This window comes from Protopterus annectens, chromosome 5.part1 (assembly GCF_019279795.1).
Source record: "Protopterus annectens isolate FY-2018-M chromosome 5.part1, PAN1.0, whole genome shotgun sequence".
Taxonomy (NCBI): Eukaryota; Metazoa; Chordata; order Ceratodontiformes; family Protopteridae; genus Protopterus; species Protopterus annectens.
Window position 1 is genome coordinate 206,844,184 of NC_056736.1, and position 15,590 is coordinate 206,859,773.

Consider the following 15,590-nt stretch of genomic DNA (forward strand, 5'->3'; position numbering starts at 1 on the left):
GCTCTTCAATCATCCGGAACATAAAAATACTGACATGTAAGATAACTTGGCTTGTTTTGCTAAATTACTGAGCTGCATTCACTTTTATTCATTGCTTCAAACTCAGTTTTGAGTATTTTGATTTTCTTTGTAGCACTTATTCCTAAATCCTGGTAAATGACCACAAATCTACTTAATGTCAGACATATTCCTGCATAATCATGATCCATTCTCTTAGCTTACACATAAAGGTAATTAACATCAATGAAAAAGTGGAAGTTTTATAATTCAAGCATTAATTTGTCCAGACCAGCAACCTAAGTCACAATGCAAAGCTTGAAAAGGCTGCCATCCTTTACTTCACTTATTTTCCTGTAGCCCAGCATCAAGATAAAGGCAGTTTCTAGACTGTAAAAACAACAGGGTATACTTCGTTTTCCAAGTCATATAGGATCTGATTGCATAAAACACATAAATAGGCACACCATGCTCTGCCATTTTGTCATCTTATTCTAACCTCCGCACTTGCATTACAAACTCTAGCAGAAAAAACATGCTCCTAAATATTGTATAATATATTATATTTTGTCTCTGGAAAATAATGAACAAGAAAAAATGTCCTATTATACACTGATAGCTACTAAAAACATAAATCAATTTCCTTGCCTTGAGACAAAGCTCGGTAACACAATTCATCTTCCTCATGTCTACTGAACTTCATTTCTTCTGAGTTTGAGGGGTTGAGGATTTAGGAATAAGTGTTATAAACATTTTTGTAAATACCAGCTCAGTAGCTCAGAGCTACTAGTGTATAAGACAAAAGAAAAAATGATAATGCATCTTAGTGTAAAATGTTTTCTTTTGTGTGTGTGTGTGTGTGTGTGTGTGTGTGTGTGTGTGTGTGTGTGTGTGTGTGCGCGTTTATATTTATTTTCCTGCAATGACAGAGACCATCAAATTAAAAAACTGGCAGCCCAAGAAACCCACATGTATGTCTGCTGGGTATAAGTCATTGATTTATTTACAGTCTTGTCCCACTCCAGCCCTCATTCTGATGTATGATAACAAAACTCTCACAGCAGCTTCATACAAGCAAGTCGAAGTCTGGCCAAATTCATTTAAATGATGATAGCTATCTAACATAATTTCTGTGTGCTGCAGTTCTTTTTTAATTATGTCAGAAATAGATTAGAAAAAAATATATTAGTTTGGGAATCTGCAGTAATTAAGATTAAATTAGACTGCTTTAAGATTCATGCAAGGATAGTGAATATAACTGTGCCATATCTTAGAAAAAGTATAGTGCTCTTTCATTTTAGAACTGGAGATGAATGTGTTTTGTTCCCAAGTTTCATAGTAATGAAGTTTCTAATAATTATTTAATAACCATCTTTCAAATGTGTAATGAACTAAAGCAAATCTGTCCATTAGAAAGAAAAATAATATAAATCCCTACTACTTTTTAAGGTATATCCTGAAGATAAGATCCTTTTACAATTAAGGCATCAGTGGTGATGCAAATAATATAAAGAAAAAATAGTGTATACTCATGGACATGTATGAAACATATATTACTGGAAAATGTCGGAATAATCATGCAAAAGCCTGGCTTTGCAAAACAAAATTTCACCAACTTATGGAAGTGTATGATGACTGTGACATGTAAACAGATAAACGTAGATTGTATCATAATGAAAGAATAATGCAGCAAATGCCGTATCAAGTTGCTTAAGATTATGAACACTCAATAAAATAAAGTATATTTTAGAGTGTTCATCAATACCTAGTTTACTGAAAAAGTACATAAAAAGTAAAAATGCATGTTTGCATAATTTATTCATTCTGTAAGTCATTGTACATCACAGAATGCTAACAGACACTGTAAACTAACCAAAATTCACTAGAGCGGTACAAATTTTATATAAATATATATATATATATATATATATATATATATATATATATATATATATATATATGGATTCCATACACTAGATCGAATTTTCACTAATTAAAAATAGTGCATGGAATGCTCACTGCAGCGAAAGTGCACTGAATCAAAAGTGCACTTACGCGAAATTCAGTACAACGAATGGGTGTTGTACTGAACTTCCGTGCAGTACTCACGGACCTTAGGGTTAGGGCATGGGTCATAGTAAGGGCATAGCCCATAGGGCTATCCCCTTATCATGACCATGCCCTAACCCTAAGGTCTGTGACAACTGCAGCGCAGTGAAGGACATAGCAATGTCTTGTAATAGGAATCCATATATATATATATATATATATATATATATACCTCAGTATGCTGGCATTCAAAGACATGTTTCAACGGTACCATCTGAATGTGTACAGTGTGTGCAGTGTGTACAGTGTGGGCAGTGAGTACAATGTGGAGTAGTGTTCAGCTGCCTTACCTTGTCAGTTGTTAGACTCAACCTTTTTGCTACAGAGACATAACTTTGGAATATAGGTAATATAAAATGCATATCCCAGGCATGTCAGTAAAGGACAGACATAGTCCTCAATTGTATATTGCAGAACATGGAGGAATGAGTCATATTCTCTGATATCTCTTAGGTACTGTGAAATGCTTAGCGTGAGTGGCAGTATTGCAAATGTGCTGAATAAAAGTGCCAACTGTAAAAAGATTGCAAGGGTACAGCTTTATACAATACACTAGTTGATGACCTGATAGAAATATAAATAGTAATGATTTACAAATGCAACATATGCCTTGAGGTATGCAGTTTGAAAGGCATTACTAACAATGACTCATTCATGTAATCTGAGATTTCCCATTAATTCTATCATGTTATGAGATATCCAGTTTGTTCAATGAATTCCTAAGGACAGCATAACATAGAATATCTTGCTGGTAAGTAGATATGCTGCACACTAGTAATATTTCATAAATAATGTTAGGAGGATGGGGCAAAAGTTAACTCAAAATGCCTAACCAATGCTTGCTCTGCATTTTCCTGGATTATGCCGCATGCCCTCTGCTACCTGAATTAAGACACCACATGATGTCCTAGCCGTTGGCTGAGCATATATACAGCTCTGTACTTGTAGTCAAAAGTGCATGTTGGCAAACAGGCTTGACATCCCAAAGCAATAGTTTAGATGCCTGATGTCTCAGGAGGTACAAGCACTTCACACAAGGAAAGGGAGTGTGGATACTATAGTCCTGTACCATGTGGCATTTAATTTAGCTTTAATGAACATTGACAACTGCTCTATGCATGGCATGCATGGAAAGTGTGTGCTGTAAATTACAAGGAAAATCAAAAAAAATGCAGAAGAAGCACTTTTTTCAGACATATTACACAATGGCATATCAGTTTCTAGTTGTTGCTCTTCACCAACATCCAGTGGGCTTCCATATGACACAACAAGTGTCAGATGTATTTTTGGTGTTTGAGAACCCTCCCCCCATATCTGTTATATCTCAGTAGCATTATACATAAAATAAAATGGTTAATGAATATATCCCAGCCAAGAGTGAAGAAAAATTACAATCCAAGATGTGTGGTACACGTCAGATAATAATGGCATCCTTTGTAACATGCATAAATCCAGACTATCATTATATGTACAGACCAGAGTCCAGTCATGTGAATTGGAAAATCCAGACACTAATGACGCATGCAACAACTTCAAACCAAACACACAATCTGGCTCTTTGTGCTTGCCACTGCCAAAGGTATGGATACCCCTTGTGGAAGTGCTTACAGGCAGCTGCTCAGTTCACATTTCTGCATCACAATTGAACAGTTATACTAGATGAGGTAGATCCAGAGTCATTCTATGGCTTTGTTAATTACACCATGGTCAGTATGACCACAGTCTATGCTCATCTTGATGCTGTTCTTATAATTCAGAGAAGATTGCATACTGTAACACCTGTCTAAAACACCGATTGCATCATTCCATTTCATTCTCTTCATAGTTGTTTTTGTCTTTACAATTTACCTTTCTGTATTAATTTATTTTTAGAGCAAATGAAAAAAAGAAAAAAAAGAAAAGAAAAGAAAACAGATGGCAATATATTTGTTTTCCGTGATCATATCCTGAGATCCAGATGTTTGTAATTTATGTTACATGTGAAGAATGACAAAAGCAGGCATCTGATGGAAAGAAAAAGACAACAAACAGCATTGTCTATCAGATGTAAGTAAATCACAAAGACACTTAGCTAAGAATGCTACTATAACAAATACTTCATTTAAGACACTTTATATTTAACCAGTTCTGATGGCTTTGGTGTTGTCAGTTCATTCCAACTACACAGAGAATGTCTAGTTAAAAAAATCCAGTCTAAGCATGATTTTTAGATACAACTTCTTAAAACAGCTACTCCATTTTCTTAATATTTAGTTAGCTAATTTTTCAGTCACTTAGATGGGATCATGTCGGAAACCTTAAATGAAAAATGATCCTAAAACAAACAGCACAAAACTGAATGTGGATCAAAGCTTTTTCCCCAATGCTAATTCTCACGTTCTATGCACAGCAGTTTGCATGTCATCAGAGACTGTAGGATTTGTAAAACATTTTACTCCATCCATAGAAAAAGACGTTTGCAGTTACAAAATGTGATTTCTCTCCATCACTGGAAAATGTCAGTTCATGATCTATTTAGTCAGCAGCTGGGCACACCATCCTGTTGGTGAAGTCAGAACAGTGCACAGAAGAAATGATCTGAGATAGTCAGTCTGTTTTCCCTTTTCTTCTTTCTACTGACTAGTGCAACTAGGAAGGATATGGAACATCCTCTTCATACCTCTCAACTTCTAAGAGCAAAAAAATCTGGATAAAGCCTAAATGATAGCATAATAGGTTTGCATTAGCATAAATTTTCTGAAGGATGTGGCGTCTTAAACTCAAATGTATGTCATTACTTAATGACTTCAATCCTCAGCTATTTGCCAGAAAAGTACAGATCTTGGGAGGAACACACCAAAAATAAGAGACAAAAATCAGGACATTCTGCAAAAATCTGTACAGTTGAGAAGTATACCTCTGTTTCTTTTAACCATGTAGTCTGTTCGCTTAATTAAGACCATCTTTGCCAGCTTCTTGAGAGTGGCTATATTTGCATGTTTTTCAAGCCTGTCTTCTCTACTTCGTGGCATAATCCAACAAGATAATTCTTACACAAAATTGGCTGCAATCCTGATTCATTAATCATTTTAGTGATCTATGGAACTGCAGTTCCTCACTCAGCAGGCTGACATGCATTATATATGCTATGAAGTTATTAAAATTTTCAACACTGGCAAATCTGTTTTTGCAGAAATTCATGAAATGGTGACAGATGTTCCAAAAGATATTGAAGGACTTAGCAGTACTTTTGCAGCACATAATATACAAATCGCTCATACAATCCACAGCCACATTGCTGAATTGCATCTGGTCCAATTTCACATGCATGTGACCACTTCATTTCCTCCAAACTTATAATCTATTTTCCTGATGGTGGTTAGTTTATTACCAAACTGAGCAGGACAGACCAGACTTTCTTATCCCCATCAACAGTAGGCAACCAATACCGGAGAGCCCTTGGTGTCTCCAGCCAGCTAAGAGATATTATCTCTCCAAGATGTTCTGGGTGTGCCCTGTGATCGTCTCCAGTGAGATGTAGATGGCATACCTCCTGCAGGAGGTGAGGACGAGGACATAGACTGGCTGGTGAAATGAAAACTTTGTTCTAGCATTCATCTCCCAATTCCCCAACACAGTCCTGTATATATATATATTGCCTGCTGCAGCTAAACCCTTCTGCTGGTCAGTCTTCCTACCCCCTCTACCCTCAGTTGTGAGCAAGATGCTCAGATCCTTAAACTCCTTCTTTTGAGGTGGCTGTCCTCCACCACCTGCAAAAGCAATTCTCTCTTTTCCAAATATTTTCCAAACAATGGATATCCCTCGATAACTTGTCTATGGAAATCGTGAATAGATGGAGAGACATGGCATATGGCAGTCCAGCTCTATGCCCACCTTGAACATATTTGACTTTGCAATGAGAATGGGACACAACTTTCTTTCCAGAAATACAGGGACCAAATGGCATGAATCAATGGTCCTTAGAACTCCATACTGTTGCAGCATTTTCACACAAGACATTCCAGAGTATGCAATCATATATGTTCTCCAGGTCTACAAACCACATGCAGATAGAAATTACAAGTTTCTATGACCTATTTAGTATCAGTGTAAGAGAAAAGAGTTGATCCACTGTTCCAGTGCAGAAACTCCACTTCATCTCATGAATCACAGGCCCAGCTACCGCATAGAGACTCCTTTCAAGTTCCCTGGCACATGCTTTCCCAGGCCAGCTGAGGAAAGGGGTAACTCAATAACTGGAGCATACCCTTTTATCCACTGTTTGCAAATAGTGGTTACCACCTCAGTTTGCCATTCTAGATGTACTGTCCTTGCCTTCCACACAACACTGAGAAGTCATGTTAGGCTTGACTCCAAAATAACATCAAGAGCATTTACCATTTCTGGATGGATTTCATCCAATGTTATAACATGATCAATGTAAAGCTGTTTACTCGGTATAGTGATCTCATCTACAGCATTCAATCCAGTCTCACCGGTTGCTTCTGATGCTGTCTGCTCAGATGAGAGCAAGTGTCCTGGAATTAGGAGTTCCTTAAAGTGGTACTTTCAACTTTCAACAAAATTCTTTTGAGTTGTGTTTTTCTAATCCTGTTGAGAACAGCTTGGGCAGTGGTTCAAGTATCCCTAATGAGTCTCCTCATAGTTTGCTAGAACCTCTTTGAAGCCATCTGGAAATCATTCGGCATGGCCTCTACCAAAATCCCCCACACCTTGCATTAGTAACTGCCACCACTGTTACCTTTTTGACTTGTTGGTACATATTGGTTAAATGCAGAGAACTCATGCAATCATTATACAAAAGGATTCTTTCTTTAACTTGATGGTTTCCCTATATACTGGTTTCCACCAGCAGTATGTAGGGTTACCACAATGATGTGCCTTCACTACCTTTTGACAATTTGCTGCTGTTTGGAATACTGAGGACTTGATTAAGGTACATTCAGACCTCTTCCAGGATATGGGAGAATCTCTTTTAGAGGTGAGAGCTGAACTTGTCTTACATGAAAGCATCTTTTGGAGATTCCCAGCACATTGTCACTACATATTTTTAGTTTTCTGGGTCTATCCAGCAACCATTCTGGCTACCGAATACAGTTCAACACCAAAAAGTGTTCATTGAACTGCTGAATGCTTCTCTGGACATTTGTGTCCAGAACACTGTTAGCAGTTTCAAGGACTGATCGCTGTTGGCATGTTTGCATATTCTTCCTTCACTTTTGAGTACCTCTGAATCTTTTTTTTAGATGACTGTAGGTGACTTGAAATACAATCTACAGTACTGCTTATTCCTCTCATCTCTTGTACTAGACCTTAGTATTTCATAGTGATAACATAATAACGTATATTTCCAGCTAGATTTTATGCATCTACAGTTTTTTTTTTAGTTATGAGCCTGTAATGTTACGTACATATATACTTCAAAGAGAAAGTGTTAAATCAGAAAACTTTTTTCAAAATTTGTAATCCATCTTTGTGTATGCCTTTTGTGTATGGCACATTTTGCATAATATGTTTTATTAGAAATGTGTAGCAGTGGCACACTTACCTTAGCCAGTATTAAGTAAAGAAGATAGTGCCAGTGTGGCATCCTACTCATGAAATTTTTGTCTGTCTGTTTCTTATTTTTGTTTACTACACTGTGAAAGTTTACTTTTTGTAATCTGAATAATTTTAGAATCTGTTTAATCCTGGATGATGCTTCAATAACCTGGATATTGTTTGATGTAAAACTTCAGAAGTAGAGTTTTGAGCTTATTAACACCGACATAAGTATTGCTGGTACTATAAGAAAACACTTGTTTCCATAATAAGTGTCCAGGCTGTTCTTAAAAATATATAAACCAGCACTTGCTTTAATGTAATTTGGTGGTCTGTTCCATGCATCATCTGCTCTCTCAGAGAATCAATCAGTACACTTCTCATTCCAATAGAATCTTCTACATAGGTTGTCTGACAATTCTCTACTGCTTTTTGATAACCCCAAACATTCCCGGAGGTAGTTGTCTCTAAATGCTCCATATGCCTGAATAAGATCTTCTCTTAGATATCTATAAGAGACACTGTCCAAGTTCAAATATTTTAGTCTTTCATAACAACTTAAATGTTCACATCCATGGATGCCCCTGGTATATTTCCCATGTACTTGTTCCAGTTTATTCATACTTGCTTTCTTATGAGGTTTCCATATTGTTATTCTATACACAAGTTTGGATCTAATGTAAGTAACAAACAATGACTTCATCATTTCTAATGTCCTAGTCTTTATAAATCTTTTTACACAACCTATTTTTCTATAACTATCATTAATCAATTGGTTGAATTAATTAGAAAAACTCAAAGCTGGTTCTACCCATATACCCAGGTCCTTAAATGAGTCTACAGTTTCAATCACTGTGTGCTGTATTAAATATACACTTTCAGTTTATGTCTCCCAAAGCTCATATGTTTAGTTTTTGATGTATTTATCAGCATATTATTCTGCTGTGCCCAAATGGTAAATTTAGTCCAGTTCTTTTGCAGACATACCTTGTCTGTAACACATGTAATCAATTTACCCAATTTCAGATCATCTGCATACAGACTGCAGAACACCTCAGATAAAAAAGTAAGGTCTGAAAGAAACAATATAAATAAGTAAGGTCCTGTGCAGAGCCCTGTAGAGCACCCTGACTGTAACCAACAATTTCACCTGTCCAGTTGCTGCTGTATGATACTTGCAATGTCTATTTCTAACTCTTGCAGCTATCCATCTTATCAAAAGTACATTGATACCAAGTTGTTCTAATTTGTTGATTGGTGCTTTGTGCATGACCCTATCAAATGCTGAAGTTAAATGTATATAAACTATATCACAGCACAAGTTTTCATTCATAGCTGCTATTATATTGTTATAGAACATCATGTTACTAGTGGTAATAGGTTTATTTTCAACATATGCATATTGATATATGGTTTCAAGTCTCAACCTACCCAGTTCTGGCAATAACTTATCCAATATTACTTTCTGCAATTTTTTCCACAACATGAAAGTAAACTTAAGGGTCTATATGACTGGGTTTGTCCTACTCCCCTTTCCCTTAAAGACAGGTTTAATAAGTGCATGTCTCCAATCTTATAGGTTCATAGGTTCATGGATAGGTACAAGGCTATTGGCCCTAGTGCCTATTCAAGACTAGCCATAACGATTCCCTGGCTATTGCTTCCCACAAATATTTACTTTCCTGGATCCCTGTCTAGCAGGGCTACTGATATGATCCTCAAGATGAATGTCCTATCTCCCATCCAATCATCAAGGTTCCTCTTGAAAAGGGCCATTGAGGTGCTCTGCCTGACATGTATGGGCAGCCTATTCCAGAGTATGAGGAGTCTCTGGGTCAGGAACCTATCCCTCCAGCATGTTTAAGTCATCATGATGACAAGGTCAAGATCTCTGGAGCATGTGGCTCAGAGGGATTGGGATTTCTTTAAGTGTAGCATGTCCAACAATTCTGGGTTTGACATGGTCTTGTATGTTAGGCAAAGATCGCCTCTGAGTAGGCAATATGTGACAGAGTATAGCTGGAGTTTCATTAGATGGTCAACATAAGGCATCTGCTTTAGGGCTGTGATTATTTTTGTGAGGTATTTCTACAGCTGTTGCAGATGTCTTGTGAGGTACATACCAAACAGGGCATTGTATTCTATAATGGGTCTAATGAGGGATGATGGATGAGTAAAGAGGGACATGACCTCCTTTTTTCTAGATGAAAAGCCCTTAGTGATTAGGTGTGCCACATAGAAGGATTTTCTAATTGTTGTGACTATGTAGTTATCAAAGGTTAGACCAGTGTCCACCTGTGTCCCTAGGTCTCTTATCACACTTTCAGTGTTTAGTGTACTGCCACCTATGTGGTAGCTCACAGGTATGTGTCTTTTTGAAAGGGGGCAACTACACATTATTTGGTATTTAGCTTGAGCCCCTGGCTCTGGCACCAGGCATCTGTTTCAGTAAGACCCTTTTATAGTATATCCACATCATTTGGGGATTCAGTAATGGCTCCCAGCTTGTAGTCATCTGCGAAATTTGTAAGCAAGAGTCCCTTAATGTTGACCTGTACTTCAGAGAAGTAGATGCCAAACAAGAGTGGTCCCAGGACAGAGCCCTGCGGTACACCACTTGTCATTTGTCTGGAGCTGGATTTGGAGTCGGCTACTTTTGTAGTGTGTGTTCTGTCATTAAGCCAGTTTGCAACCCATCAAGTGATGTAGGGATTAATGTCCAGCTTAGTAAGTTTATATATGATTCCAGAATGGGGGATAGTGTCAAAAGCCTTGGCGAGGTCCAAGTATACTGTGTGAACCATCTTACCTTCGTCCACAGCTCTGGAGACTGATTCAAAGAAGTCGATCAGGTTCAGGAGGCAAGATCAGCCCTTCATGAACCCAAACTGGGTGAGATCCAGTTTCTAAAGATTGCCAATGTCTTTGTTTATAAGTTCCATGATAACACATTCCATGGCCTTGCAGGGCAGCCACAGTGGTGCAGCAGTTAATGTTGTCATCTCACAGCAAGAGGTTCTCCAGTTCGATCTCGGCTGGGGTGCCTTCTGTGCAGAGTCTGCATGTCCTCCCTGTGGTCACATGGGTTTCCACTGGGTGCTCCAGTTTCCTCCCACATCCCAAAGACATGTTGTAGGTGGATTGGACACTCTAAATTGGCCCTAGGTGTGTGTGTGTGTGTGTGTGTGTGTGTGTGTGTGTGTGTGTGTGTGTGTGTGTGTGTGTGTGTGTGTGTGTGTGTGTGTGTGTGTGTGCCTTCTGTGGAAGGTTGGGTGCCGGGCTGGCAACTGGACACTGTAGAACTCTACTGCCAATCATGAGCGGACAGGTGATCCACTGTGGTGACCCCTAACCAGGAAAAGCCGAAACAAGAAGATGAAGACATTCCATAGCTTTGCAGATCAGGCTCATTAGACTGATGGGACGGTAGTTCCCAGGATCCAAAGTGGATTCCCCCTTGTGGAGTGGGATGACTATAGCTGTGTGCCACTCTGTGGGCACGAAGCCTGAGGTGAGGCTATGATTAAACATAACACATAGGTGAGGTGCCAGTTCATTTTGTAGTTCATGCAGTGCACAGCCCGGGATGTCATCTGGTCCCATGGATGCTGTATTCTTGGCTTTGGAGAGTGCATTTTTTACCTGGGTGGCCATGATTACCGGAATGTGGCATTCTTTCAGTATTGAGATGGGCCATTTAGGGGGTGAGGGGGGGGGGGGGTAACGTTGGCACTGAATCTATCTGCCAGGATATTGGCAATATCCTTGGGATCAGCATATATATTTCCATTCTGCTATAGCTCAGAGAAGATCTGAGTATTCTTGACATAGCTATAGAATGCCTTGTGGTTGTCTTCGGAATCTTTGGCAATTTTGTTTTCATAACTAGCTTTAGAAGATTTTATGAGGGATCTCAGCTTTCTACTGAGGGTGGTGAGGGAGTTTTTTGAATCCTGGGTTATTCCTCTTTTCTGCAACAGTTTCTTCCTTCTGTTGTACAGCTTGTTTATGGCAGGGGACCACTGGATTGGCTTCCTTTGTTTAGAGGACAGCGTCTTGGTTCGATTTGGGATGGCTCGCTCCATGCATGAGTGAATGTGCTCATACAGCACCTTAGTGTAGGATTCAGCAGTTGAACTTCCAGTTTCCATCTGCATGGGTGTCATGAAGTTTGTTACTTCTGACTTGAGAAGCATGAACTTGAGGAATCTCCCCATATTTATATGACCCAGTAAATAATATATATAATGGTATTGTAAATTCTTGCTGAAGTGCTCCCAGGTCATTATTATTAATTCTGTCTCCTCCTTGTGCTTTGTTTAGATCCAGTTTGAGCAGTTCTTTTTCAATATAATCTAATTTGATTCTGGTTTCTGAGGTTACCTGTATGTCACTAGGAAAACTTATCACCCCCTTTGTGGAGCCAATCTGTTTTGCATAAGATTTTGCAAGTATATCTATAATCTGTTGTGTATGAGAATACATTTTAGAATCTACAGACAGTTTATCCATTTGTATATCTGTACTTTTTCCACATTTATATATCTATGGAAAGGTTTCCTATTATGATCAATATCTTTATATAAATTTTCTTCAAATTTGTCTTGATCTTGTCTCACACTATGCTTAATTTGTTTGTCCAGCTTGTTTATTTCAGTTTTCAAAGTTGTAGTACGTCCTTTCATCCATTTCTTATATTTTTTGTCTCTCACTTTAATCAAGTATTCTGTTCTTATGGAAATATATATCCCCCTGATGTTGTATGCCTGGATCCTGATGTTAAACTTTTTTTTTTTTTAATTTTTGCACTCAAACAATTGTTCTTTCAAAACTTTCCACATTCCATCTGAAGCTTTTTACTGAACACATCACTCCAGTTAGTTTTACATAGCCACTGTTTCCTTCCATATAATCTGTTATTATTTTTCTGCGTATTGTTTTAGATTACTGTTTAGCAAAATTATCTAGCAACAAATTAATTTCTATAGTCCCATGATCACTGAACATCAGTGGTGGTAAAACTTGAACTGAACAGTAATTTCTTTCCGGAACACAAACAATGTCTAGTATATTCCATTTCCTGGTAGTTTTTTTACAGTCTGAAGTAAGTGTTGTTCCTGAACATGCGTCGTGAATAATTTCCTTACTAATGTTGCTGAATCAATATTATTTCAGTCAGTTTCTGGTAAATTTAAGTCCCCAGTTAATATTATTCTTGACTGCTGTGTTTCATACAAGAAGTGTATGAATTCTTGTAGGTTATCAGCACTGTAAGATATACTTCTACAGTGTTGGAATACTTAGTTTACTGAGATTGTGAAGTGCAATTGTTTTTTAGGCACCTGCTGGAAATGTTGTCGATGTCATGCAATTGCATGACTGCTGCAGAGATGCCAAGTTCACTTCAGGGCTTCTCACTGTGCCCCTGGTGAGTCTGATGTTATTTACTCTTTTTTAGCGTCCAGTTCATTTTAGATCTTGCTCTGATCTAGTAGAATGTAGTCTTGTTTTGGTTTGCACTGATGCACTTAATTTATTTTTATTTGCTGTTGTTACAAGAATATTTAATTGATATTTGGGTTTAGTTGGGTGTTTTGTGATCTTGGTTTGCACACTAGGGTACAGCAAGGTTTTGTAGCTTGCTATACTCTGCTACTTGTACACGTTATTATTTGTCTCAACTTATGTCAAGCCACTTTATTTATATTGTATTATATTATGTTTATGGTTACCTTACTCAGAGCTATCATTCCACGAATACCTGTACATCTTTTGCAATGGATTTATTGACCAATATTCTTTCTCTCATTATTTTACTTTCACTATGTCTAAGTGCTTAGGAATTTAAGCATTTTAATAAAACTGCAGTTAAAGGTGGTTGTGTGTCAGTAGCCGGGTACACAAATTAGCGTAACATTTATCTGAGCAAAAAAAAAAAAAAAAAAAAATGAACAGTCTATTATGAATGGTGCACTGATAATTCTCTTTCTTTACTCCTTAATTAATAAAATGAGACATATGTTAAATTGTGTACCCACACAGGATGGGAACAAGGTACCTACACAGATGCATAGAAACCAAGAAAAGACAAAAAGATATAAGAGAAGGTTGTAACAACACAAAAAAAACAAAAAGATGAGAACAGCCAAGGACATGCTGTCAATTCACTCTTTTCCTGGCCATAGTCAAGAAAGCTGCTTAATGCTACTCCAAAATGCAAATTAATAAAACAAGAGCCTAGCTCCTGTGGTGTGTGAAAACGAGGGAAAGAAAAAGTAAACAAAAAGAAAAATAAATGTACACACACTAGCCTTCATTCTTATGTGGAGAAAAGAAATGTTGTTTACCCTGCTACCTATACCTAGAGCTGAATTTGGATTTTTTTAATAATTAAATAAGATGAGAAATTCACACAATGCATTTTGACTACCTGAAGCCATAAAATCAAAAGGCGCTTACTTCTTTGAAAGAAAATGGTGGCAAATCTTAACAAATATTAAGGAGCTCAGCTATTACATTATCTACAAAGGACTTAATAATTTATACTACTGTTTTCTCAATAGCAATATATGGCTGTGAGAGTGGGACCAGTGGCGTAACTGCGAGAAGCGAAGTGAGGCAATTGCCTCAGGGCGCCAAGCGGCAGGGGGCACTTTGGGCCCCCTGGAATCCACTAACTAGGTAATCATTTAATTTAAAAAAACAGTTTTTTTTTTTTTTTTTTTTTTTTAGGGCGTTCTTCTTTAAGAAGAAAGAAGTGTAGTGGCGTGCTGACATCATGCAGTGCAGCACATATTTTCAAGTTTATGAGCTGGAACAGAAACGGATGGTTTAGAGGACTACTTGCGGTTCGGTTTAGAGGACTACTTGCGAGGGGGAACTGAAATGGACTGACGGACGGAAGATGGGATTTCAGAGTGAGTAATGTGTGGAAGATGGGATTTCAGAGTGAGAGGTGTGTGTGTGGGATTTCAGAGTGAGAGGTATGTGTGTGGGATTTCAGAGTGAGTGGTGTGTGTGTGTGTGTGTGTGTGTGTGTGTGTGTGTGTGTGTGTGTGTGTGTGTGTGTGTGTGTGTGTGTGTGTGTGTGTGTGTTTTTTTACTGTTTGCAGCCGTCCAGTGTTGTAAGCATTTTCTTTTTGTTGGTAAGACACAGCTGTTGGGACATATGCATTGCATTGTGTACAACAGTATATTTTCTTGTGGACGTAATGTAAAGAGTTCAGTGTCTTGTGAAAAGAAAAAAAAATGTACCAAACATTTTTGACATTTTATGTCTGTACTATTTTGTTTGCATTATTAGATCTGGGGGTATTAAGGTAAAATTTATATGTGTTTTAGAAGAGTTTAATAACTTGTTAATGTCACTGAATTATTAGTGAAAGGTGTGTTCATATGATGTACAATTTTAGTATGGGCTTGGTTTACTTTGACAAGCCTTTATGTTGATAAAACAGCATGTGACATGCATTGTTGGTTTAAGCTGCATTGCCATTAAGTCTTTATTTTGTATTTCAGAGTACTTTGTGTTTCTTTAGTGAGAAATTATGCTGTGTTTCTGGCATGCTGTTACTGTACAAGGCTTCCTAGATATCTTAAGCTGAAAGAAATAATGAGAGGTGTAGTTTTTGATGAATAAAATTACTTCTGAGTCTCTCCAGTCCATTGTAAACAGTAGATCAGTCTGTGGCTTGGGATAGTTGCATGGAGGGGACAATAAGTTAATGATGGTTATACAATTGTACAACTCCTGCAGAAGAATAGATCAAAACTGAAAAAATAAAGCATGGCACAGAATTATATCTTGTCACTGGAATGCATATTTGTAGATTGTGAGACACCGAGACTTGATATCCCTCATTTTGGCGGTCCACCTCTAGTAAGAAGAATCTGCTGTTTGTGGGAGTATTCTAAAAAAGCAGAGTTAATGGGAAGTTTAC